Source organism: Rhinoderma darwinii, unplaced genomic scaffold (genome assembly GCF_050947455.1).
Source record: "Rhinoderma darwinii isolate aRhiDar2 unplaced genomic scaffold, aRhiDar2.hap1 Scaffold_954, whole genome shotgun sequence".
Lineage (NCBI taxonomy): Eukaryota > Metazoa > Chordata > Amphibia > Anura > Rhinodermatidae > Rhinoderma > Rhinoderma darwinii.
In genome coordinates, this window is record NW_027464529.1 from 77,995 (window position 1) to 100,327 (window position 22,333).

At 47.9% G+C, this 22,333-nt stretch overlaps 15 non-coding genes across 15 annotated transcripts; all 15 read right to left on the bottom strand.

Annotated features, from left to right (window-relative positions):
• Positions 1 to 922: 922 nt before the first annotated feature.
• Positions 923 to 1,113, bottom strand: LOC142733471 (U2 spliceosomal RNA). Its single transcript, XR_012880112.1, has one exon. It is a non-coding gene; the product is annotated as a U2 spliceosomal RNA (small nuclear RNA).
• Positions 1,114 to 2,393: 1,280 nt separating this feature from the next.
• Positions 2,394 to 2,584, bottom strand: LOC142733472 (U2 spliceosomal RNA). Its single transcript, XR_012880113.1, has one exon. It is a non-coding gene; the product is annotated as a U2 spliceosomal RNA (small nuclear RNA).
• Positions 2,585 to 3,880: 1,296 nt separating this feature from the next.
• LOC142733473 (U2 spliceosomal RNA) lies at positions 3,881 to 4,071 on the bottom strand. Its single transcript, XR_012880114.1, has one exon. It is a non-coding gene; the product is annotated as a U2 spliceosomal RNA (small nuclear RNA).
• A 1,284-nt stretch (positions 4,072 to 5,355) lies between these two features.
• On the bottom strand, positions 5,356 to 5,546 carry LOC142733475 (U2 spliceosomal RNA). Its single transcript, XR_012880115.1, has one exon. It is a non-coding gene; the product is annotated as a U2 spliceosomal RNA (small nuclear RNA).
• A 1,300-nt stretch (positions 5,547 to 6,846) lies between these two features.
• Positions 6,847 to 7,037, bottom strand: LOC142733422 (U2 spliceosomal RNA). Its single transcript, XR_012880066.1, has one exon. It is a non-coding gene; the product is annotated as a U2 spliceosomal RNA (small nuclear RNA).
• Positions 7,038 to 8,309: 1,272 nt separating this feature from the next.
• Positions 8,310 to 8,500, bottom strand: LOC142733476 (U2 spliceosomal RNA). Its single transcript, XR_012880116.1, has one exon. It is a non-coding gene; the product is annotated as a U2 spliceosomal RNA (small nuclear RNA).
• Positions 8,501 to 9,772: 1,272 nt separating this feature from the next.
• On the bottom strand, positions 9,773 to 9,963 carry LOC142733388 (U2 spliceosomal RNA). The gene has a single exon (XR_012880036.1). It is a non-coding gene; the product is annotated as a U2 spliceosomal RNA (small nuclear RNA).
• Positions 9,964 to 11,236: 1,273 nt separating this feature from the next.
• Positions 11,237 to 11,427, bottom strand: LOC142733389 (U2 spliceosomal RNA). Its single transcript, XR_012880037.1, has one exon. It is a non-coding gene; the product is annotated as a U2 spliceosomal RNA (small nuclear RNA).
• Positions 11,428 to 12,715: 1,288 nt separating this feature from the next.
• Positions 12,716 to 12,906, bottom strand: LOC142733390 (U2 spliceosomal RNA). Its single transcript, XR_012880038.1, has one exon. It is a non-coding gene; the product is annotated as a U2 spliceosomal RNA (small nuclear RNA).
• Positions 12,907 to 14,194: 1,288 nt separating this feature from the next.
• Positions 14,195 to 14,385, bottom strand: LOC142733391 (U2 spliceosomal RNA). The gene has a single exon (XR_012880039.1). It is a non-coding gene; the product is annotated as a U2 spliceosomal RNA (small nuclear RNA).
• Positions 14,386 to 15,661: 1,276 nt separating this feature from the next.
• LOC142733392 (U2 spliceosomal RNA) lies at positions 15,662 to 15,852 on the bottom strand. Its single transcript, XR_012880040.1, has one exon. It is a non-coding gene; the product is annotated as a U2 spliceosomal RNA (small nuclear RNA).
• A 1,300-nt stretch (positions 15,853 to 17,152) lies between these two features.
• Positions 17,153 to 17,343, bottom strand: LOC142733394 (U2 spliceosomal RNA). Its single transcript, XR_012880042.1, has one exon. It is a non-coding gene; the product is annotated as a U2 spliceosomal RNA (small nuclear RNA).
• A 1,296-nt stretch (positions 17,344 to 18,639) lies between these two features.
• Positions 18,640 to 18,830, bottom strand: LOC142733395 (U2 spliceosomal RNA). The gene has a single exon (XR_012880043.1). It is a non-coding gene; the product is annotated as a U2 spliceosomal RNA (small nuclear RNA).
• A 1,280-nt stretch (positions 18,831 to 20,110) lies between these two features.
• Positions 20,111 to 20,301, bottom strand: LOC142733397 (U2 spliceosomal RNA). Its single transcript, XR_012880044.1, has one exon. It is a non-coding gene; the product is annotated as a U2 spliceosomal RNA (small nuclear RNA).
• Positions 20,302 to 21,593: 1,292 nt separating this feature from the next.
• LOC142733398 (U2 spliceosomal RNA) lies at positions 21,594 to 21,784 on the bottom strand. Its single transcript, XR_012880045.1, has one exon. It is a non-coding gene; the product is annotated as a U2 spliceosomal RNA (small nuclear RNA).
• Between the last annotated feature and the right edge of the window lie 549 nt (positions 21,785 to 22,333).

Below are 22,333 nucleotides of genomic sequence, written 5' to 3' on the forward strand. Positions count from 1 at the left end.
CTGCCTGCTGAGCAGCACTGACCAACACTGCCTGGGCCCAGGCTTTTATCTCTGAGGCCCCATTATGATGTCAGAAAGCTGGCTCTGGAATCCTGAGGGCTCCACTATGACACGTGCAAAGTTCCGTCTGAACTTTATATAAGACGGTGAGGCTCAGTCAGTCACTCAGTGTTGCCTGAGAGGGCAACACTGCAACAGCCGGCCGCCAGGCTGTCTTTTTTTTGCACAGCTAGTTGCCTCCAGGAGGCCACAAGAGGGAGACAAGGGACTGCAAAATGGAAAATAGGCATCCACCAACTTTACAGACAACTTCTCCTTGCTCCTACAACCTCCATCCTTGCACAGTTTGTTATTCTTCTAGGTAACATAGTAACAAATCCAAATTGCTGCTCTCTTTGTAGGCAAGCAAGGCTTTGTTGCAACTGCAATTCTTACTTCTTCTTGAAATGTAGGGACGACAGTACATTCCATCACATCCATCTAGTGTACACAGGTAGGTCCATTGTGGCGGGCAGGCGAGCGGGCGGGCTGCTTTATTGGCTGTTTGCTGTTCCCCTACTCCACTCCACTATTTGACTGTTGTGCTGCATCAATCAATCAATCAATCAATCAATCAATCAATCAGTGGCTGGCTCAGGTGCAGCTCTTTAACTTACCTAAAAGGGAGGGCGGAGAGAAGACAAGGAAGGTGAATGAGGTGTTCCAATGTGAAATGCCGGAAACACAGAAACACAGACGACACACAACAAGAGGTGGCAATCTATTCATTAATTGCATTTAATCAATGAGCTCATTATCACTCATGCATTGTCCAACAGGTGTTGAAATAATGGGATTAAAAGGGGAGATCCCTTCAGAAAGACAGAAACAATAGCAAAGACAAAAAACACTTTTGGAATCTGCTTTTAGTCAACACATAAGGAAAGGGTGCACCGGTCCTGGAAATACTGCAATACCAGGTCAATGCGTGGAGTGGACAGAGCAAGCTCTATTTCCATCTCCCTGTTCTAAAAATCCATTTAATATATGGTCCCCAGATAGGGGACGTATCAGATATTAAACTGATAAGAACAGATACTACACTTGATCTTAGCCAAAAGGCCGAGAAGCGATAACCCGAACGGGCCGCGCGTTGCCCGAGCCTGCCCGATACTGCTGTTCAGCCCTTGCAGCGATTCAGCCTACTTCTAGGCAATTCCATGGGGCCCTGCAGGCTCACACACTCACAGCTACACGGGAGGTGAATAAAGGCCGGAGAGGAAGCCAGACAGGATTTGCTTCTTTTGCTTGCACCACAATGCAGTGCTGAAAGAGGAGGAATCTACATAAAAACGCCTTCCTGGCAACGCCCAAATGCCCTGCTGCCATGCAGATAAACACTGGCAGCGGCAGCAAGTGCATGCCCACAGCCACCCCTTGTTCCTTCACACCTTGTATCAGCTGTAATCCAGTCCAGTCCAGTGCTGCCTGCTGAGCAGCACTGACCAACACTGCCTGGGCCCAGGCTTTTATCTCTGAGGCCCCATTATGATGTCAGAGAGCTGGCTCTGGAATCCTGAGGGCTCCACTATGACACGTGCAAAGTTCCGTCTGAACTTTATATAAGACGGTGAGGCTCAGTCAGTCACTCAGTGTTGCCTGAGAGGGCAACACTGCAACAGCCGGCCGCCAGGCTGTCTTTTTTTTGCACAGCTAGTTGCCTCCAGGAGGCCACAAGAGGGAGACAAGGGACTGCAAAATGGAAAATAGGCATCCACCAACTTTACAGACAACTTCTCCTTGCTCCTACAACCTCCATCCTTGCACAGTTTGTTATTCTTCTAGGTAACATAGTAACAAATCCAAATTGCTGCTCTCTTTGTAGGCAAGCAAGGCTTTGTTGCAACTGCAATTCTTACTTCTTCTTGAAATGTAGGGACGACAGTACATTCCATCACATCCATCTAGTGTACACAGGTAGGTCCATTGTGGCGGGCAGGCGAGCGGGCGGGCTGCTTTATTGGCTGTTTGCTGTTCCCCTACGCCACTCCACTATTTGACTGTTGTGCTGCATCAATCAATCAATCAATCAATCAATCAATCAATCAATCAATCAGTGGCTGGCTCAGGTGCAGCTCTTTAACTTACCTAAAAGGGAGGGCGGAGAGAAGACAAGGAAGGTGAATGAGGTGTTCCAATGTGAAATGCCGGAAACACAGAAACACAGACGACACACAACAAGAGGTGGCAATCTATTCATTAATTGCATTTAATCAATGAGCTCATTATCACTCATGCATTGTCCAACAGGTGTTGAAATAATGGGATTAAAAGGGGAGATCCCTTCAGAAAGACAGAAACAATAGCAAAGACAAAAAACACTTTTGGAATCTGCTTTTAGTCAACACATAAGGAAAGGGTGCACCGGTCCTGGAAATACTGCAATACCAGGTCAATGCGTGGAGTGGACAGAGCAAGCTCTATTTCCATCTCCCTGTTCTAAAAATCCATTTAATATATGGTCCCCAGATAGGGGACGTATCAGATATTAAACTGATAAGAACAGATACTACACTTGATCTTAGCCAAAAGGCCGAGAAGCGATAACCCGAACGGGCCGCGCGTTGCCCGAGCCTGCCCGATACTGCTGTTCAGCCCTTGCAGCGATTCAGCCTACTTCTAGGCAATTCCATGGGGCCCTGCAGGCTCACACACTCACAGCTACACGGGAGGTGAATAAAGGCCGGAGAGGAAGCCAGACAGGATTTGCTTCTTTTGCTTGCACCACAATGCAGTGCTGAAAGAGGAGGAATCTACATAAAAACGCCTTCCTGGCAACGCCCAAATGCCCTGCTGCCATGCAGATAAACACTGGCAGCGGCAGCAAGTGCATGCCCACAGCCACCCCTTGTTCCTTCACACCTTGTATCAGCTGTAATCCAGTCCAGTCCAGTGCTGCCTGCTGAGCAGCACTGACCAACACTGCCTGGGCCCAGGCTTTTATCTCTGAGGCCCCATTATGATGTCAGAAAGCTGGCTCTGGAATCCTGAGGGCTCCACTATGACACGTGCAAAGTTCCGTCTGAACTTTATATAAGACGGTGAGGCTCAGTCAGTCACTCAGTGTTGCCTGAGAGGGCAACACTGCAACAGCCGGCCGCCAGGCTGTCTTTTTTTTGCACAGCTAGTTGCCTCCAGGAGGCCACAAGAGGGAGACAAGGGACTGCAAAATGGAAAATAGGCATCCACCAACTTTACAGACAACTTCTCCTTGCTCCTACAACCTCCATCCTTGCACAGTTTGTTATTCTTCTAGGTAACATAGTAACAAATCCAAATTGCTGCTCTCTTTGTAGGCAAGCAAGGCTTTGTTGCAACTGCAATTCTTACTTCTTCTTGAAATGTAGGGACGACAGTACATTCCATCACATCCATCTAGTGTACACAGGTAGGTCCATTGTGGCGGGCAGGCGAGCGGGCGGGCTGCTTTATTGGCTGTTTGCTGTTCCCCTACTCCACTCCACTATTTGACTGTTGTGCTGCATCAATCAATCAATCAATCAATCAATCAATCAATCAATCAATCAATCAATCAATCAATCAGTGGCTGGCTCAGGTGCAGCTCTTTAACTTACCTAAAAGGGAGGGCGGAGAGAAGACAAGGAAGGTGAATGAGGTGTTCCAATGTGAAATGCCGGAAACACAGAAACACAGACGACACACAACAAGAGGTGGCAATCTATTCATTAATTGCATTTAATCAATGAGCTCATTATCACTCATGCATTGTCCAACAGGTGTTGAAATAATGGGATTAAAAGGGGAGATCCCTTCAGAAAGACAGAAACAATAGCAAAGACAAAAAACACTTTTGGAATCTGCTTTTAGTCAACACATAAGGAAAGGGTGCACCGGTCCTGGAAATACTGCAATACCAGGTCAATGCGTGGAGTGGACAGAGCAAGCTCTATTTCCATCTCCCTGTTCTAAAAATCCATTTAATATATGGTCCCCAGATAGGGGACGTATCAGATATTAAACTGATAAGAACAGATACTACACTTGATCTTAGCCAAAAGGCCGAGAAGCGATAACCCGAACGGGCCGCGCGTTGCCCGAGCCTGCCCGATACTGCTGTTCAGCCCTTGCAGCGATTCAGCCTACTTCTAGGCAATTCCATGGGGCCCTGCAGGCTCACACACTCACAGCTACACGGGAGGTGAATAAAGGCCGGAGAGGAAGCCAGACAGGATTTGCTTCTTTTGCTTGCACCACAATGCAGTGCTGAAAGAGGAGGAATCTACATAAAAATGCCTTCCTGGCAACGCCCAAATGCCCTGCTGCCATGCAGATAAACACTGGCAGCGGCAGCAAGTGCATGCCCACAGCCACCCCTTGTTCCTTCACACCTTGTATCAGCTGTAATCCAGTCCAGTCCAGTGCTGCCTGCTGAGCAGCACTGACCAACACTGCCTGGGCCCAGGCTTTTATCTCTGAGGCCCCATTATGATGTCAGAAAGCTGGCTCTGGAATCCTGAGGGCTCCACTATGACACGTGCAAAGTTCCGTCTGAACTTTATATAAGACGGTGAGGCTCAGTCAGTCACTCAGTGTTGCCTGAGAGGGCAACACTGCAACAGCCGGCCGCCAGGCTGTCTTTTTTTTGCACAGCTAGTTGCCTCCAGGAGGCCACAAGAGGGAGACAAGGGACTGCAAAATGGAAAATAGGCATCCACCAACTTTACAGACAACTTCTCCTTGCTCCTACAACCTCCATCCTTGCACAGTTTGTTATTCTTCTAGGTAACATAGTAACAAATCCAAATTGCTGCTCTCTTTGTAGGCAAGCAAGGCTTTGTTGCAACTGCAATTCTTACTTCTTCTTGAAATGTAGGGACGACAGTACATTCCATCACATCCATCTAGTGTACACAGGTAGGTCCATTGTGGCGGGCAGGCGAGCGGGCGGGCTGCTTTATTGGCTGTTTGCTGTTCCCCTACGCCACTCCACTATTTGACTGTTGTGCTGCATCAATCAATCAATCAATCAATCAATCAATCAATCAATCAATCAATCAGTGGCTGGCTCAGGTGCAGCTCTTTAACTTACCTAAAAGGGAGGGCGGAGAGAAGACAAGGAAGGTGAATGAGGTGTTCCAATGTGAAATGCCGGAAACACAGAAACACAGACGACACACAACAAGAGGTGGCAATCTATTCATTAATTGCATTTAATCAATGAGCTCATTATCACTCATGCATTGTCCAACAGGTGTTGAAATAATGGGATTAAAAGGGGAGATCCCTTCAGAAAGACAGAAACAATAGCAAAGACAAAAAACACTTTTGGAATCTGCTTTTAGTCAACACATAAGGAAAGGGTGCACCGGTCCTGGAAATACTGCAATACCAGGTCAATGCGTGGAGTGGACAGAGCAAGCTCTATTTCCATCTCCCTGTTCTAAAAATCCATTTAATATATGGTCCCCAGATAGGGGACGTATCAGATATTAAACTGATAAGAACAGATACTACACTTGATCTTAGCCAAAAGGCCGAGAAGCGATAACCCGAACGGGCCGCGCGTTGCCCGAGCCTGCCCGATACTGCTGTTCAGCCCTTGCAGCGATTCAGCCTACTTCTAGGCAATTCCATGGGGCCCTGCAGGCTCACACACTCACAGCTACACGGGAGGTGAATAAAGGCCGGAGAGGAAGCCAGACAGGATTTGCTTCTTTTGCTTGCACCACAATGCAGTGCTGAAAGAGGAGGAATCTACATAAAAACGCCTTCCTGGCAACGCCCAAATGCCCTGCTGCCATGCAGATAAACACTGGCAGCGGCAGCAAGTGCATGCCCACAGCCACCCCTTGTTCCTTCACACCTTGTATCAGCTGTAATCCAGTCCAGTCCAGTGCTGCCTGCTGAGCAGCACTGACCAACACTGCCTGGGCCCAGGCTTTTATCTCTGAGGCCCCATTATGATGTCAGAAAGCTGGCTCTGGAATCCTGAGGGCTCCACTATGACACGTGCAAAGTTCCGTCTGAACTTTATATAAGACGGTGAGGCTCAGTCAGTCACTCAGTGTTGCCTGAGAGGGCAACACTGCAACAGCCGGCCGCCAGGCTGTCTTTTTTTTGCACAGCTAGTTGCCTCCAGGAGGCCACAAGAGGGAGACAAGGGACTGCAAAATGGAAAATAGGCATCCACCAACTTTACAGACAACTTCTCCTTGCTCCTACAACCTCCATCCTTGCACAGTTTGTTATTCTTCTAGGTAACATAGTAACAAATCCAAATTGCTGCTCTCTTTGTAGGCAAGCAAGGCTTTGTTGCAACTGCAATTCTTACTTCTTCTTGAAATGTAGGGACGACAGTACATTCCATCACATCCATCTAGTGTACACAGGTAGGTCCATTGTGGCGGGCAGGCGAGCGGGCGGGCTGCTTTATTGGCTGTTTGCTGTTCCCCTACTCCACTCCACTATTTGACTGTTGTGCTGCATCAATCAATCAATCAATCAATCAATCAATCAATCAATCAATCAATCAATCAATCAATCAATCAGTGGCTGGCTCAGGTGCAGCTCTTTAACTTACCTAAAAGGGAGGGCGGAGAGAAGACAAGGAAGGTGAATGAGGTGTTCCAATGTGAAATGCCGGAAACACAGAAACACAGACGACACACAACAAGAGGTGGCAATCTATTCATTAATTGCATTTAATCAATGAGCTCATTATCACTCATGCATTGTCCAACAGGTGTTGAAATAATGGGATTAAAAGGGGAGATCCCTTCAGAAAGACAGAAACAATAGCAAAGACAAAAAACACTTTTGGAATCTGCTTTTAGTCAACACATAAGGAAAGGGTGCACCGGTCCTGGAAATACTGCAATACCAGGTCAATGCGTGGAGTGGACAGAGCAAGCTCTATTTCCATCTCCCTGTTCTAAATATCCATTTAATATATGGTCCCCAGATAGGGGACGTATCAGATATTAAACTGATAAGAACAGATACTACACTTGATCTTAGCCAAAAGGCCGAGAAGCGATAACCCGAACGGGCCGCGCGTTGCCCGAGCCTGCCCGATACTGCTGTTCAGCCCTTGCAGCGATTCAGCCTACTTCTAGGCAATTCCATGGGGCCCTGCAGGCTCACACACTCACAGCTACACGGGAGGTGAATAAAGGCCGGAGAGGAAGCCAGACAGGATTTGCTTCTTTTGCTTGCACCACAATGCAGTGCTGAAAGAGGAGGAATCTACATAAAAACGCCTTCCTGGCAACGCCCAAATGCCCTGCTGCCATGCAGATAAACACTGGCAGCGGCAGCAAGTGCATGCCCACAGCCACCCCTTGTTCCTTCACACCTTTTATCAGCTGTAATCCAGTCCAGTCCAGTGCTGCCTGCTGAGCAGCACTGACCAACACTGCCTGGGCCCAGGCTTTTATCTCTGAGGCCCCATTATGATGTCAGAAAGCTGGCTCTGGAATCCTGAGGGCTCCACTATGACACGTGCAAAGTTCCGTCTGAACTTTATATAAGACGGTGAGGCTCAGTCAGTCACTCAGTGTTGCCTGAGAGGGCAACACTGCAACAGCCGGCCGCCAGGCTGTCTTTTTTTTGCACAGCTAGTTGCCTCCAGGAGGCCACAAGAGGGAGACAAGGGACTGCAAAATGGAAAATAGGCATCCACCAACTTTACAGACAACTTCTCCTTGCTCCTACAACCTCCATCCTTGCACAGTTTGTTATTCTTCTAGGTAACATAGTAACAAATCCAAATTGCTGCTCTCTTTGTAGGCAAGCAAGGCTTTGTTGCAACTGCAATTCTTACTTCTTCTTGAAATGTAGGGACGACAGTACATTCCATCACATCCATCTAGTGTACACAGGTAGGTCCATTGTGGCGGGCAGGCGAGCGGGCGGGCTGCTTTATTGGCTGTTTGCTGTTCCCCTACTCCACTCCACTATTTGACTGTTGTGCTGCATCAATCAATCAATCAATCAATCAATCAATCAATCAGTGGCTGGCTCAGGTGCAGCTCTTTAACTTACCTAAAAGGGAGGGCGGAGAGAAGACAAGGAAGGTGAATGAGGTGTTCCAATGTGAAATGCCGGAAACACAGAAACACAGACGACACACAACAAGAGGTGGCAATCTATTCATTAATTGCATTTAATCAATGAGCTCATTATCACTCATGCATTGTCCAACAGGTGTTGAAATAATGGGATTAAAAGGGGAGATCCCTTCAGAAAGACAGAAACAATAGCAAAGACAAAAAACACTTTTGGAATCTGCTTTTAGTCAACACATAAGGAAAGGGTGCACCGGTCCTGGAAATACTGCAATACCAGGTCAATGCGTGGAGTGGACAGAGCAAGCTCTATTTCCATCTCCCTGTTCTAAAAATCCATTTAATATATGGTCCCCAGATAGGGGACGTATCAGATATTAAACTGATAAGAACAGATACTACACTTGATCTTAGCCAAAAGGCCGAGAAGCGATAACCCGAACGGGCCGCGCGTTGCCCGAGCCTGCCCGATACTGCTGTTCAGCCCTTGCAGCGATTCAGCCTACTTCTAGGCAATTCCATGGGGCCCTGCAGGCTCACACACTCACAGCTACACGGGAGGTGAATAAAGGCCGGAGAGGAAGCCAGACAGGATTTGCTTCTTTTGCTTGCACCACAATGCAGTGCTGAAAGAGGAGGAATCTACATAAAAACGCCTTCCTGGCAACGCCCAAATGCCCTGCTGCCATGCAGATAAACACTGGCAGCGGCAGCAAGTGCATGCCCACAGCCACCCCTTGTTCCTTCACACCTTTTATCAGCTGTAATCCAGTCCAGTCCAGTGCTGCCTGCTGAGCAGCACTGACCAACACTGCCTGGGCCCAGGCTTTTATCTCTGAGGCCCCATTATGATGTCAGAAAGCTGGCTCTGGAATCCTGAGGGCTCCACTATGACACGTGCAAAGTTCCGTCTGAACTTTATATAAGACGGTGAGGCTCAGTCAGTCACTCAGTGTTGCCTGAGAGGGCAACACTGCAACAGCCGGCCGCCAGGCTGTCTTTTTTTTGCACAGCTAGTTGCCTCCAGGAGGCCACAAGAGGGAGACAAGGGACTGCAAAATGGAAAATAGGCATCCACCAACTTTACAGACAACTTCTCCTTGCTCCTACAACCTCCATCCTTGCACAGTTTGTTATTCTTCTAGGTAACATAGTAACAAATCCAAATTGCTGCTCTCTTTGTAGGCAAGCAAGGCTTTGTTGCAACTGCAATTCTTACTTCTTCTTGAAATGTAGGGACGACAGTACATTCCATCACATCCATCTAGTGTACACAGGTAGGTCCATTGTGGCGGGCAGGCGAGCGGGCGGGCTGCTTTATTGGCTGTTTGCTGTTCCCCTACTCCACTCCACTATTTGACTGTTGTGCTGCATCAATCAATCAATCAATCAATCAATCAATCAATCAGTGGCTGGCTCAGGTGCAGCTCTTTAACTTACCTAAAAGGGAGGGCGGAGAGAAGACAAGGAAGGTGAATGAGGTGTTCCAATGTGAAATGCCGGAAACACAGAAACACAGACGACACACAACAAGAGGTGGCAATCTATTCATTAATTGCATTTAATCAATGAGCTCATTATCACTCATGCATTGTCCAACAGGTGTTGAAATAATGGGATTAAAAGGGGAGATCCCTTCAGAAAGACAGAAACAATAGCAAAGACAAAAAACACTTTTGGAATCTGCTTTTAGTCAACACATAAGGAAAGGGTGCACCGGTCCTGGAAATACTGCAATACCAGGTCAATGCGTGGAGTGGACAGAGCAAGCTCTATTTCCATCTCCCTGTTCTAAAAATCCATTTAATATATGGTCCCCAGATAGGGGACGTATCAGATATTAAACTGATAAGAACAGATACTACACTTGATCTTAGCCAAAAGGCCGAGAAGCGATAACCCGAACGGGCCGCGCGTTGCCCGAGCCTGCCCGATACTGCTGTTCAGCCCTTGCAGCGATTCAGCCTACTTCTAGGCAATTCCATGGGGCCCTGCAGGCTCACACACTCACAGCTACACGGGAGGTGAATAAAGGCCGGAGAGGAAGCCAGACAGGATTTGCTTCTTTTGCTTGCACCACAATGCAGTGCTGAAAGAGGAGGAATCTACATAAAAACGCCTTCCTGGCAACGCCCAAATGCCCTGCTGCCATGCAGATAAACACTGGCAGCGGCAGCAAGTGCATGCCCACAGCCACCCCTTGTTCCTTCACACCTTGTATCAGCTGTAATCCAGTCCAGTCCAGTGCTGCCTGCTGAGCAGCACTGACCAACACTGCCTGGGCCCAGGCTTTTATCTCTGAGGCCCCATTACGATGTCAGAAAGCTGGCTCTGGAATCCTGAGGGCTCCACTATGACACGTGCAAAGTTCCGTCTGAACTTTATATAAGACGGTGAGGCTCAGTCAGTCACTCAGTGTTGCCTGAGAGGGCAACACTGCAACAGCCGGCCGCCAGGCTGTCTTTTTTTTGCACAGCTAGTTGCCTCCAGGAGGCCACAAGAGGGAGACAAGGGACTGCAAAATGGAAAATAGGCATCCAACAAACTTTACAGACAACTTCTCCTTGCTCCTACAACCTCCATCCTTGCACAGTTTGTTATTCTTCTAGGTAACATAGTAACAAATCCAAATTGCTGCTCTCTTTGTAGGCAAGCAAGGCTTTGTTGCAACTGCAATTCTTACTTCTTCTTGAAATGTAGGGACGACAGTACATTCCATCACATCCATCTAGTGTACACAGGTAGGTCCATTGTGGCGGGCAGGCGAGCGGGCGGGCTGCTTTATTGGCTGTTTGCTGTTCCCCTACTCCACTCCACTATTTGACTGTTGTGCTGCATCAATCAATCAATCAATCAATCAATCAATCAATCAGTGGCTGGCTCAGGTGCAGCTCTTTAACTTACCTAAAAGGGAGGGCGGAGAGAAGACAAGGAAGGTGAATGAGGTGTTCCAATGTGAAATGCCGGAAACACAGAAACACAGACGACACACAACAAGAGGTGGCAATCTATTCATTAATTGCATTTAATCAATGAGCTCATTATCACTCATGCATTGTCCAACAGGTGTTGAAATAATGGGATTAAAAGGGGAGATCCCTTCAGAAAGACAGAAACAATAGCAAAGACAAAAAACACTTTTGGAATCTGCTTTTAGTCAACACATAAGGAAAGGGTGCACCGGTCCTGGAAATACTGCAATACCAGGTCAATGCGTGGAGTGGACAGAGCAAGCTCTATTTCCATCTCCCTGTTCTAAAAATCCATTTAATATATGGTCCCCAGATAGGGGACGTATCAGATATTAAACTGATAAGAACAGATACTACACTTGATCTTAGCCAAAAGGCCGAGAAGCGATAACCCGAACGGGCCGCGCGTTGCCCGAGCCTGCCCGATACTGCTGTTCAGCCCTTGCAGCGATTCAGCCTACTTCTAGGCAATTCCATGGGGCCCTGCAGGCTCACACACTCACAGCTACACGGGAGGTGAATAAAGGCCGGAGAGGAAGCCAGACAGGATTTGCTTCTTTTGCTTGCACCACAATGCAGTGCTGAAAGAGGAGGAATCTACATAAAAACGCCTTCCTGGCAACGCCCAAATGCCCTGCTGCCATGCAGATAAACACTGGCAGCGGCAGCAAGTGCATGCCCACAGCCACCCCTTGTTCCTTCACACCTTGTATCAGCTGTAATCCAGTCCAGTCCAGTGCTGCCTGCTGAGCAGCACTGACCAACACTGCCTGGGCCCAGGCTTTTATCTCTGAGGCCCCATTATGATGTCAGAAAGCTGGCTCTGGAATCCTGAGGGCTCCACTATGACACGTGCAAAGTTCCGTCTGAACTTTATATAAGACGGTGAGGCTCAGTCAGTCACTCAGTGTTGCCTGAGAGGGCAACACTGCAACAGCCGGCCGCCAGGCTGTCTTTTTTTTGCACAGCTAGTTGCCTCCAGGAGGCCACAAGAGGGAGACAAGGGACTGCAAAATGGAAAATAGGCATCCACCAACTTTACAGACAACTTCTCCTTGCTCCTACAACCTCCATCCTTGCACAGTTTGTTATTCTTCTAGGTAACATAGTAACAAATCCAAATTGCTGCTCTCTTTGTAGGCAAGCAAGGCTTTGTTGCAACTGCAATTCTTACTTCTTCTTGAAATGTAGGGACGACAGTACATTCCATCACATCCATCTAGTGTACACAGGTAGGTCCATTGTGGCGGGCAGGCGAGCGGGCGGGCTGCTTTATTGGCTGTTTGCTGTTCCCCTACTCCACTCCACTATTTGACTGTTGTGCTGCATCAATCAATCAATCAATCAATCAATCAATCAATCAATCAATCAATCAATCAGTGGCTGGCTCAGGTGCAGCTCTTTAACTTACCTAAAAGGGAGGGCGGAGAGAAGACAAGGAAGGTGAATGAGGTGTTCCAATGTGAAATGCCGGAAACACAGAAACACAGACGACACACAACAAGAGGTGGCAATCTATTCATTAATTGCATTTAATCAATGAGCTCATTATCACTCATGCATTGTCCAACAGGTGTTGAAATAATGGGATTAAAAGGGGAGATCCCTTCAGAAAGACAGAAACAATAGCAAAGACAAAAAACACTTTTGGAATCTGCTTTTAGTCAACACATAAGGAAAGGGTGCACCGGTCCTGGAAATACTGCAATACCAGGTCAATGCGTGGAGTGGACAGAGCAAGCTCTATTTCCATCTCCCTGTTCTAAAAATCCATTTAATATATGGTCCCCAGATAGGGGACGTATCAGATATTAAACTGATAAGAACAGATACTACACTTGATCTTAGCCAAAAGGCCGAGAAGCGATAACCCGAACGGGCCGCGCGTTGCCCGAGCCTGCCCGATACTGCTGTTCAGCCCTTGCAGCGATTCAGCCTACTTCTAGGCAATTCCATGGGGCCCTGCAGGCTCACACACTCACAGCTACACGGGAGGTGAATAAAGGCCGGAGAGGAAGCCAGACAGGATTTGCTTCTTTTGCTTGCACCACAATGCAGTGCTGAAAGAGGAGGAATCTACATAAAAACGCCTTCCTGGCAACGCCCAAATGCCCTGCTGCCATGCAGATAAACACTGGCAGCGGCAGCAAGTGCATGCCCACAGCCACCCCTTGTTCCTTCACACCTTGTATCAGCTGTAATCCAGTCCAGTCCAGTGCTGCCTGCTGAGCAGCACTGACCAACACTGCCTGGGCCCAGGCTTTTATCTCTGAGGCCCCATTATGATGTCAGAAAGCTGGCTCTGGAATCCTGAGGGCTCCACTATGACACGTGCAAAGTTCCGTCTGAACTTTATATAAGACGGTGAGGCTCAGTCAGTCACTCAGTGTTGCCTGAGAGGGCAACACTGCAACAGCCGGCCGCCAGGCTGTCTTTTTTTTGCACAGCTAGTTGCCTCCAGGAGGCCACAAGAGGGAGACAAGGGATTGCAAAATGGAAAATAGGCATCCACCAACTTTACAGACAACTTCTCCTTGCTCCTACAACCTCCATCCTTGCACAGTTTGTTATTCTTCTAGGTAACATAGTAACAAATCCAAATTGCTGCTCTCTTTGTAGGCAAGCAAGGCTTTGTTGCAACTGCAATTCTTACTTCTTCTTGAAATGTAGGGACGACAGTACATTCCATCACATCCATCTAGTGTACACAGGTAGGTCCATTGTGGCGGGCAGGCGAGCGGGCGGGCTGCTTTATTGGCTGTTTGCTGTTCCCCTACTCCACTCCACTATTTGACTGTTGTGCTGCATCAATCAATCAATCAATCAATCAATCAATCAATCAATCAATCAATCAATCAAGTGGCTGGCTCAGGTGCAGCTCTTTAACTTACCTAAAAGGGAGGGCGGAGAGAAGACAAGGAAGGTGAATGAGGTGTTCCAATGTGAAATGCCGGAAACACAGAAACACAGACGACACACAACAAGAGGTGGCAATCTATTCATTAATTGCATTTAATCAATGAGCTCATTATCACTCATGCATTGTCCAACAGGTGTTGAAATAATGGGATTAAAAGGGGAGATCCTTCAGAAAGACAGAAACAATAGCAAAGACAAAAAACACTTTTGGAATCTGCTTTTAGTCAACACATAAGGAAAGGGTGCACCGGTCCTGGAAATACTGCAATACCAGGTCAATGCGTGGAGTGGACAGAGCAAGCTCTATTTCCATCTCCCTGTTCTAAAAATCCATTTAATATATGGTCCCCAGATAGGGGACGTATCAGATATTAAACTGATAAGAACAGATACTACACTTGATCTTAGCCAAAAGGCCGAGAAGCGATAACCCGAACGGGCCGCGCGTTGCCCGAGCCTGCCCGATACTGCTGTTCAGCCCTTGCAGCGATTCAGCCTACTTCTAGGCAATTCCATGGGGCCCTGCAGGCTCACACACTCACAGCTACACGGGAGGTGAATAAAGGCCGGAGAGGAAGCCAGACAGGATTTGCTTCTTTTGCTTGCACCACAATGCAGTGCTGAAAGAGGAGGAATCTACATAAAAACGCCTTCCTGGCAACGCCCAAATGCCCTGCTGCCATGCAGATAAACACTGGCAGCGGCAGCAAGTGCATGCCCACAGCCACCCCTTGTTCCTTCACACCTTGTATCAGCTGTAATCCAGTCCAGTCCAGTGCTGCCTGCTGAGCAGCACTGACCAACACTGCCTGGGCCCAGGCTTTTATCTCCGAGGCCCCATTATGATGTCAGAAAGCTGGCTCTGGAATCCTGAGGGCTCCACTATGACACGTGCAAAGTTCCGTCTGAACTTTATATAAGACGGTGAGGCTCAGTCAGTCACTCAGTGTTGCCTGAGAGGGCAACACTGCAACAGCCGGCCGCCAGGCTGTCTTTTTTTTGCACAGCTAGTTGCCTCCAGGAGGCCACAAGAGGGAGACAAGGGACTGCAAAATGGAAAATAGGCATCCACCAACTTTACGGACAACTTCTCCTTGCTCCTACAACCTCCATCCTTGCACAGTTTGTTATTCTTCTAGGTAACATAGTAACAAATCCAAATTGCTGCTCTCTTTGTAGGCAAGCAAGGCTTTGTTGCAACTGCAATTCTTACTTCTTCTTGAAATGTAGGGACGACAGTACATTCCATCACATCCATCTAGTGTACACAGGTAGGTCCATTGTGGCGGGCAGGCGAGCGGGCGGGCTGCTTTATTGGCTGTTTGCTGTTCCCCTACTCCACTCCACTATTTGACTGTTGTGCTGCATCAATCAATCAATCAATCAATCAATCAATCAATCAATCAGTGGCTGGCTCAGGTGCAGCTCTTTAACTTACCTAAAAGGGAGGGCGGAGAGAAGACAAGGAAGGTGAATGAGGTGTTCCAATGTGAAATGCCGGAAACACAGAAACACAGACGACACACAACAAGAGGTGGCAATCTATTCATTAATTGCATTTAATCAATGAGCTCATTATCACTCATGCATTGTCCAACAGGTGTTGAAATAATGGGATTAAAAGGGGAGATCCCTTCAGAAAGACAGAAACAATAGCAAAGACAAAAAACACTTTTGGAATCTGCTTTTAGTCAACACATAAGGAAAGGGTGCACCGGTCCTGGAAATACTGCAATACCAGGTCAATGCGTGGAGTGGACAGAGCAAGCTCTATTTCCATCTCCCTGTTCTAAAAATCCATTTAATATATGGTCCCCAGATAGGGGACGTATCAGATATTAAACTGATAAGAACAGATACTACACTTGATCTTAGCCAAAAGGCCGAGAAGCGATAACCCGAACGGGCCGCGCGTTGCCCGAGCCTGCCCGATACTGCTGTTCAGCCCTTGCAGCGATTCAGCCTACTTCTAGGCAATTCCATGGGGCCCTGCAGGCTCACACACTCACAGCTACACGGGAGGTGAATAAAGGCCGGAGAGGAAGCCAGACAGGATTTGCTTCTTTTGCTTGCACCACAATGCAGTGCTGAAAGAGGAGGAATCTACATAAAAACGCCTTCCTGGCAACGCCCAAATGCCCTGCTGCCATGCAGATAAACACTGGCAGCGGCAGCAAGTGCATGCCCACAGCCACCCCTTGTTCCTTCACACCTTGTATCAGCTGTAATCCAGTCCAGTCCAGTGCTGCCTGCTGAGCAGCACTGACCAACACTGCCTGGGCCCAGGCTTTTATCTCTGAGGCCCCATTATGATGTCAGAAAGCTGGCTCTGGAATCCTGAGGGCTCCACTATGACACGTGCAAAGTTCCGTCTGAACTTTATATAAGACGGTGAGGCTCAGTCAGTCACTCAGTGTTGCCTGAGAGGGCAACACTGCAACAGCCGGCCGCCAGGCTGTCTTTTTTTTGCACAGCTAGTTGCCTCCAGGAGGCCACAAGAGGGAGACAAGGGACTGCAAAATGGAAAATAGGCATCCACCAACTTTACAGACAACTTCTCCTTGCTCCTACAACCTCCATCCTTGCACAGTTTGTTATTCTTCTAGGTAACATAGTAACAAATCCAAATTGCTGCTCTCTTTGTAGGCAAGCAAGGCTTTGTTGCAACTGCAATTCTTACTTCTTCTTGAAATGTAGGGACGACAGTACATTCCATCACATCCATCTAGTGTACACAGGTAGGTCCATTGTGGCGGGCAGGCGAGCGGGCGGGCTGCTTTATTGGCTGTTTGCTGTTCCCCTACTCCACTCCACTATTTGACTGTTGTGCTGCATCAATCAATCAATCAATCAATCAATCAATCAATCAATCAATCAATCAATCAATCAATCAATCAGTGGCTGGCTCAGGTGCAGCTCTTTAACTTACCTAAAAGGGAGGGCGGAGAGAAGACAAGGAAGGTGAATGAGGTGTTCCAATGTGAAATGCCGGAAACACAGAAACACAGACGACACACAACAAGAGGTGGCAATCTATTCATTAATTGCATTTAATCAATGAGCTCATTATCACTCATGCATTGTCCAACAGGTGTTGAAATAATGGGATTAAAAGGGGAGATCCCTTCAGAAAGACAGAAACAATAGCAAAGACAAAAAACACTTTTGGAATCTGCTTTTAGTCAACACATAAGGAAAGGGTGCACCGGTCCTGGAAATACTGCAATACCAGGTCAATGCGTGGAGTGGACAGAGCAAGCTCTATTTCCATCTCCCTGTTCTAAAAATCCATTTAATATATGGTCCCCAGATAGGGGACGTATCAGATATTAAACTGATAAGAACAGATACTACACTTGATCTTAGCCAAAAGGCCGAGAAGCGATAACCCGAACGGGCCGCGCGTTGCCCGAGCCTGCCCGATACTGCTGTTCAGCCCTTGCAGCGATTCAGCCTACTTCTAGGCAATTCCATGGGGCCCTGCAGGCTCACACACTCACAGCTACACGGGAGGTGAATAAAGGCCGGAGAGGAAGCCAGACAGGATTTGCTTCTTTTGCTTGCACCACAATGCAGTGCTGAAAGAGGAGGAATCTACATAAAAACGCCTTCCTGGCAACGCCCAAATGCCCTGCTGCCATGCAGATAAACACTGGCAGCGGCAGCAAGTGCATGCCCACAGCCACCCCTTGTTCCTTCACACCTTGTATCAGCTGTAATCCAGTCCAGTCCAGTGCTGCCTGCTGAGCAGCACTGACCAACACTGCCTGGGCCCAGGCTTTTATCTCTGAGGCCCCATTATGATGTCAGAAAGCTGGCTCTGGAATCCTGAGGGCTCCACTATGACACGTGCAAAGTTCCGTCTGAACTTTATATAAGACGGTGAGGCTCAGTCAGTCACTCAGTGTTGCCTGAGAGGGCAACACTGCAACAGCCGGCCGCCAGGCTGTCTTTTTTTTGCACAGCTAGTTGCCTCCAGGAGGCCACAAGAGGGAGACAAGGGACTGCAAAATGGAAAATAGGCATCCACCAACTTTACAGACAACTTCTCCTTGCTCCTACAACCTCCATCCTTGCACAGTTTGTTATTCTTCTAGGTAACATAGTAACAAATCCAAATTGCTGCTCTCTTTGTAGGCAAGCAAGGCTTTGTTGCAACTGCAATTCTTACTTCTTCTTGAAATGTAGGGACGACAGTACATTCCATCACATCCATCTAGTGTACACAGGTAGGTCCATTGTGGCGGGCAGGCGAGCGGGCGGGCTGCTTTATTGGCTGTTTGCTGTTCCCCTACTCCACTCCACTATTTGACTGTTGTGCTGCATCAATCAATCAATCAATCAATCAATCAATCAATCAATCAATCAATCAATCAATCAATCAGTGGCTGGCTCAGGTGCAGCTCTTTAACTTACCTAAAAGGGAGGGCGGAGAGAAGACAAGGAAGGTGAATGAGGTGTTCCAATGTGAAATGCCGGAAACACAGAAACACAGACGACACACAACAAGAGGTGGCAATCTATTCATTAATTGCATTTAATCAATGAGCTCATTATCACTCATGCATTGTCCAACAGGTGTTGAAATAATGGGATTAAAAGGGGAGATCCCTTCAGAAAGACAGAAACAATAGCAAAGACAAAAAACACTTTTGGAATCTGCTTTTAGTCAACACATAAGGAAAGGGTGCACCGGTCCTGGAAATACTGCAATACCAGGTCAATGCGTGGAGTGGACAGAGCAAGCTCTATTTCCATCTCCCTGTTCTAAAAATCCATTTAATATATGGTCCCCAGATAGGGGACGTATCAGATATTAAACTGATAAGAACAGATACTACACTTGATCTTAGCCAAAAGGCCGAGAAGCGATAACCCGAACGGGCCGCGCGTTGCCCGAGCCTGCCCGATACTGCTGTTCAGCCCTTGCAGCGATTCAGCCTACTTCTAGGCAATTCCATGGGGCCCTGCAGGCTCACACACTCACAGCTACACGGGAGGTGAATAAAGGCCGGAGAGGAAGCCAGACAGGATTTGCTTCTTTTGCTTGCACCACAATGCAGTGCTGAAAGAGGAGGAATCTACATAAAAACGCCTTCCTGGCAACGCCCAAATGCCCTGCTGCCATGCAGATAAACACTGGCAGCGGCAGCAAGTGCATGCCCACAGCCACCCCTTGTTCCTTCACACCTTGTATCAGCTGTAATCCAGTCCAGTCCAGTGCTGCCTGCTGAGCAGCACTGACCAACACTGCCTGGGCCCAGGCTTTTATCTCTGAGGCCCCATTATGATGTCAGAAAGCTGGCTCTGGAATCCTGAGGGCTCCACTATGACACGTGCAAAGTTCCGTCTGAACTTTATATAAGACGGTGAGGCTCAGTCAGTCACTCAGTGTTGCCTGAGAGGGCAACACTGCAACAGCCGGCCGCCAGGCTGTCTTTTTTTTGCACAGCTAGTTGCCTCCAGGAGGCCACAAGAGGGAGACAAGGGACTGCAAAATGGAAAATAGGCATCCACCAACTTTACAGACAACTTCTCCTTGCTCCTACAACCTCCATCCTTGCACAGTTTGTTATTCTTCTAGGTAACATAGTAACAAATCCAAATTGCTGCTCTCTTTGTAGGCAAGCAAGGCTTTGTTGCAACTGCAATTCTTACTTCTTCTTGAAATGTAGGGACGACAGTACATTCCATCACATCCATCTAGTGTACACAGGTAGGTCCATTGTGGCGGGCAGGCGAGCGGGCGGGCTGCTTTATTGGCTGTTTGCTGTTCCCCTACTCCACTCCACTATTTGACTGTTGTGCTGCATCAATCAATCAATCAATCAATCAATCAATCAATCAATCAATCAGTGGCTGGCTCAGGTGCAGCTCTTTAACTTACCTAAAAGGGAGGGCGGAGAGAAGACAAGGAAGGTGAATGAGGTGTTCCAATGTGAAATGCCGGAAACACAGAAACACAGACGACACACAACAAGAGGTGGCAATCTATTCATTAATTGCATTTAATCAATGAGCTCATTATCACTCATGCATTGTCCAACAGGTGTTGAAATAATGGGATTAAAAGGGGAGATCCCTTCAGAAAGACAGAAACAATAGCAAAGACAAAAAACACTTTTGGAATCTGCTTTTAGTCAACACATAAGGAAAGGGTGCACCGGTCCTGGAAATACTGCAATACCAGGTCAATGCGTGGAGTGGACAGAGCAAGCTCTATTTCCATCTCCCTGTTCTAAAAATCCATTTAATATATGGTCCCCAGATAGGGGACGTATCAGATATTAAACTGATAAGAACAGATACTACACTTGATCTTAGCCAAAAGGCCGAGAAGCGATAACCCGAACGGGCCGCGCGTTGCCCGAGCCTGCCCGATACTGCTGTTCAGCCCTTGCAGCGATTCAGCCTACTTCTAGGCAATTCCATGGGGCCCTGCAGGCTCACACACTCACAGCTACACGGGAGGTGAATAAAGGCCGGAGAGGAAGCCAGACAGGATTTGCTTCTTTTGCTTGCACCACAATGCAGTGCTGAAAGAGGAGGAATCTACATAAAAACGCCTTCCTGGCAACGCCCAAATGCCCTGCTGCCATGCAGATAAACACTGGCAGCGGCAGCAAGTGCATGCCCACAGCCACCCCTTGTTCCTTCACACCTTGTATCAGCTGTAATCCAGTCCAGTCCAGTGCTGCCTGCTGAGCAGCACTGACCAACACTGCCTGGGCCCAGGCTTTTATCTCTGAGGCCCCATTATGATGTCAGAAAGCTGGCTCTAGAATCCTGAGGGCTCCACTATGACACGTGCAAAGTTCCGTCTGAACTTTATATAAGACGGTGAGGCTCAGTCAGTCACTCAGTGTTGCCTGAGAGGGCAACACTGCAACAGCCGGCCGCCAGGCTGTCTTTTTTTTGCACAGCTAGTTGCCTCCAGGAGGCCACAAGAGGGAGACAAGGGACTGCAAAATGGAAAATAGGCATCCACCAACTTTACAGACAACTTCTCCTTGCTCCTACAACCTCCATCCTTGCACAGTTTGTTATTCTTCTAGGTAACATAGTAACAAATCCAAATTGCTGCTCTCTTTGTAGGCAAGCAAGGCTTTGTTGCAACTGCAATTCTTACTTCTTCTTGAAATGTAGGGACGACAGTACATTCCATCACATCCATCTAGTGTACACAGGTAGGTCCATTGTGGCGGGCAGGCGAGCGGGCGGGCTGCTTTATTGGCTGTTTGCTGTTCCCCTACTCCACTCCACTATTTGACTGTTGTGCTGCATCAATCAATCAATCAATCAATCAATCAATCAATCAATCAATCAATCAATCAATCAGTGGCTGGCTCAGGTGCAGCTCTTTAACTTACCTAAAAGGGAGGGCGGAGAGAAGACAAGGAAGGTGAATGAGGTGTTCCAATGTGAAATGCCGGAAACACAGAAACACAGACGACACACAACAAGAGGTGGCAATCTATTCATTAATTGCATTTAATCAATGAGCTCATTATCACTCATGCATTGTCCAACAGGTGTTGAAATAATGGGATTAAAAGGGGAGATCCCTTCAGAAAGACAGAAACAATAGCAAAGACAAAAAACACTTTTGGAATCTGCTTTTAGTCAACACATAAGGAAAGGGTGCACCGGTCCTGGAAATACTGCAATACCAGGTCAATGCGTGGAGTGGACAGAGCAAGCTCTATTTCCATCTCCCTGTTCTAAAAATCCATTTAATATATGGTCCCCAGATAGGGGACGTATCAGATATTAAACTGATAAGAACAGATACTACACTTGATCTTAGCCAAAAGGCCGAGAAGCGATAACCCGAACGGGCCGCGCGTTGCCCGAGCCTGCCCGATACTGCTGTTCAGCCCTTGCAGCGATTCAGCCTACTTCTAGGCAATTCCATGGGGCCCTGCAGGCTCACACACTCACAGCTACACGGGAGGTGAATAAAGGCCGGAGAGGAAGCCAGACAGGATTTGCTTCTTTTGCTTGCACCACAATGCAGTGCTGAAAGAGGAGGAATCTACATAAAAACGCCTTCCTGGCAACGCCCAAATGCCCTGCTGCCATGCAGATAAACACTGGCAGCGGCAGCAAGTGCATGCCCACAGCCACCCCTTGTTCCTTCACACCTTGTATCAGCTGTAATCCAGTCCAGTCCAGTGCTGCCTGCTGAGCAGCACTGACCAACACTGCCTGGGCCCAGGCTTTTATCTCTGAGGCCCCATTATGATGTCAGAAAGCTGGCTCTGGAATCCTGAGGGCTCCACTATGACACGTGCAAAGTTCCGTCTGAACTTTATATAAGACGGTGAGGCTCAGTCAGTCACTCAGTGTTGCCTGAGAGGGCAACACTGCAACAGC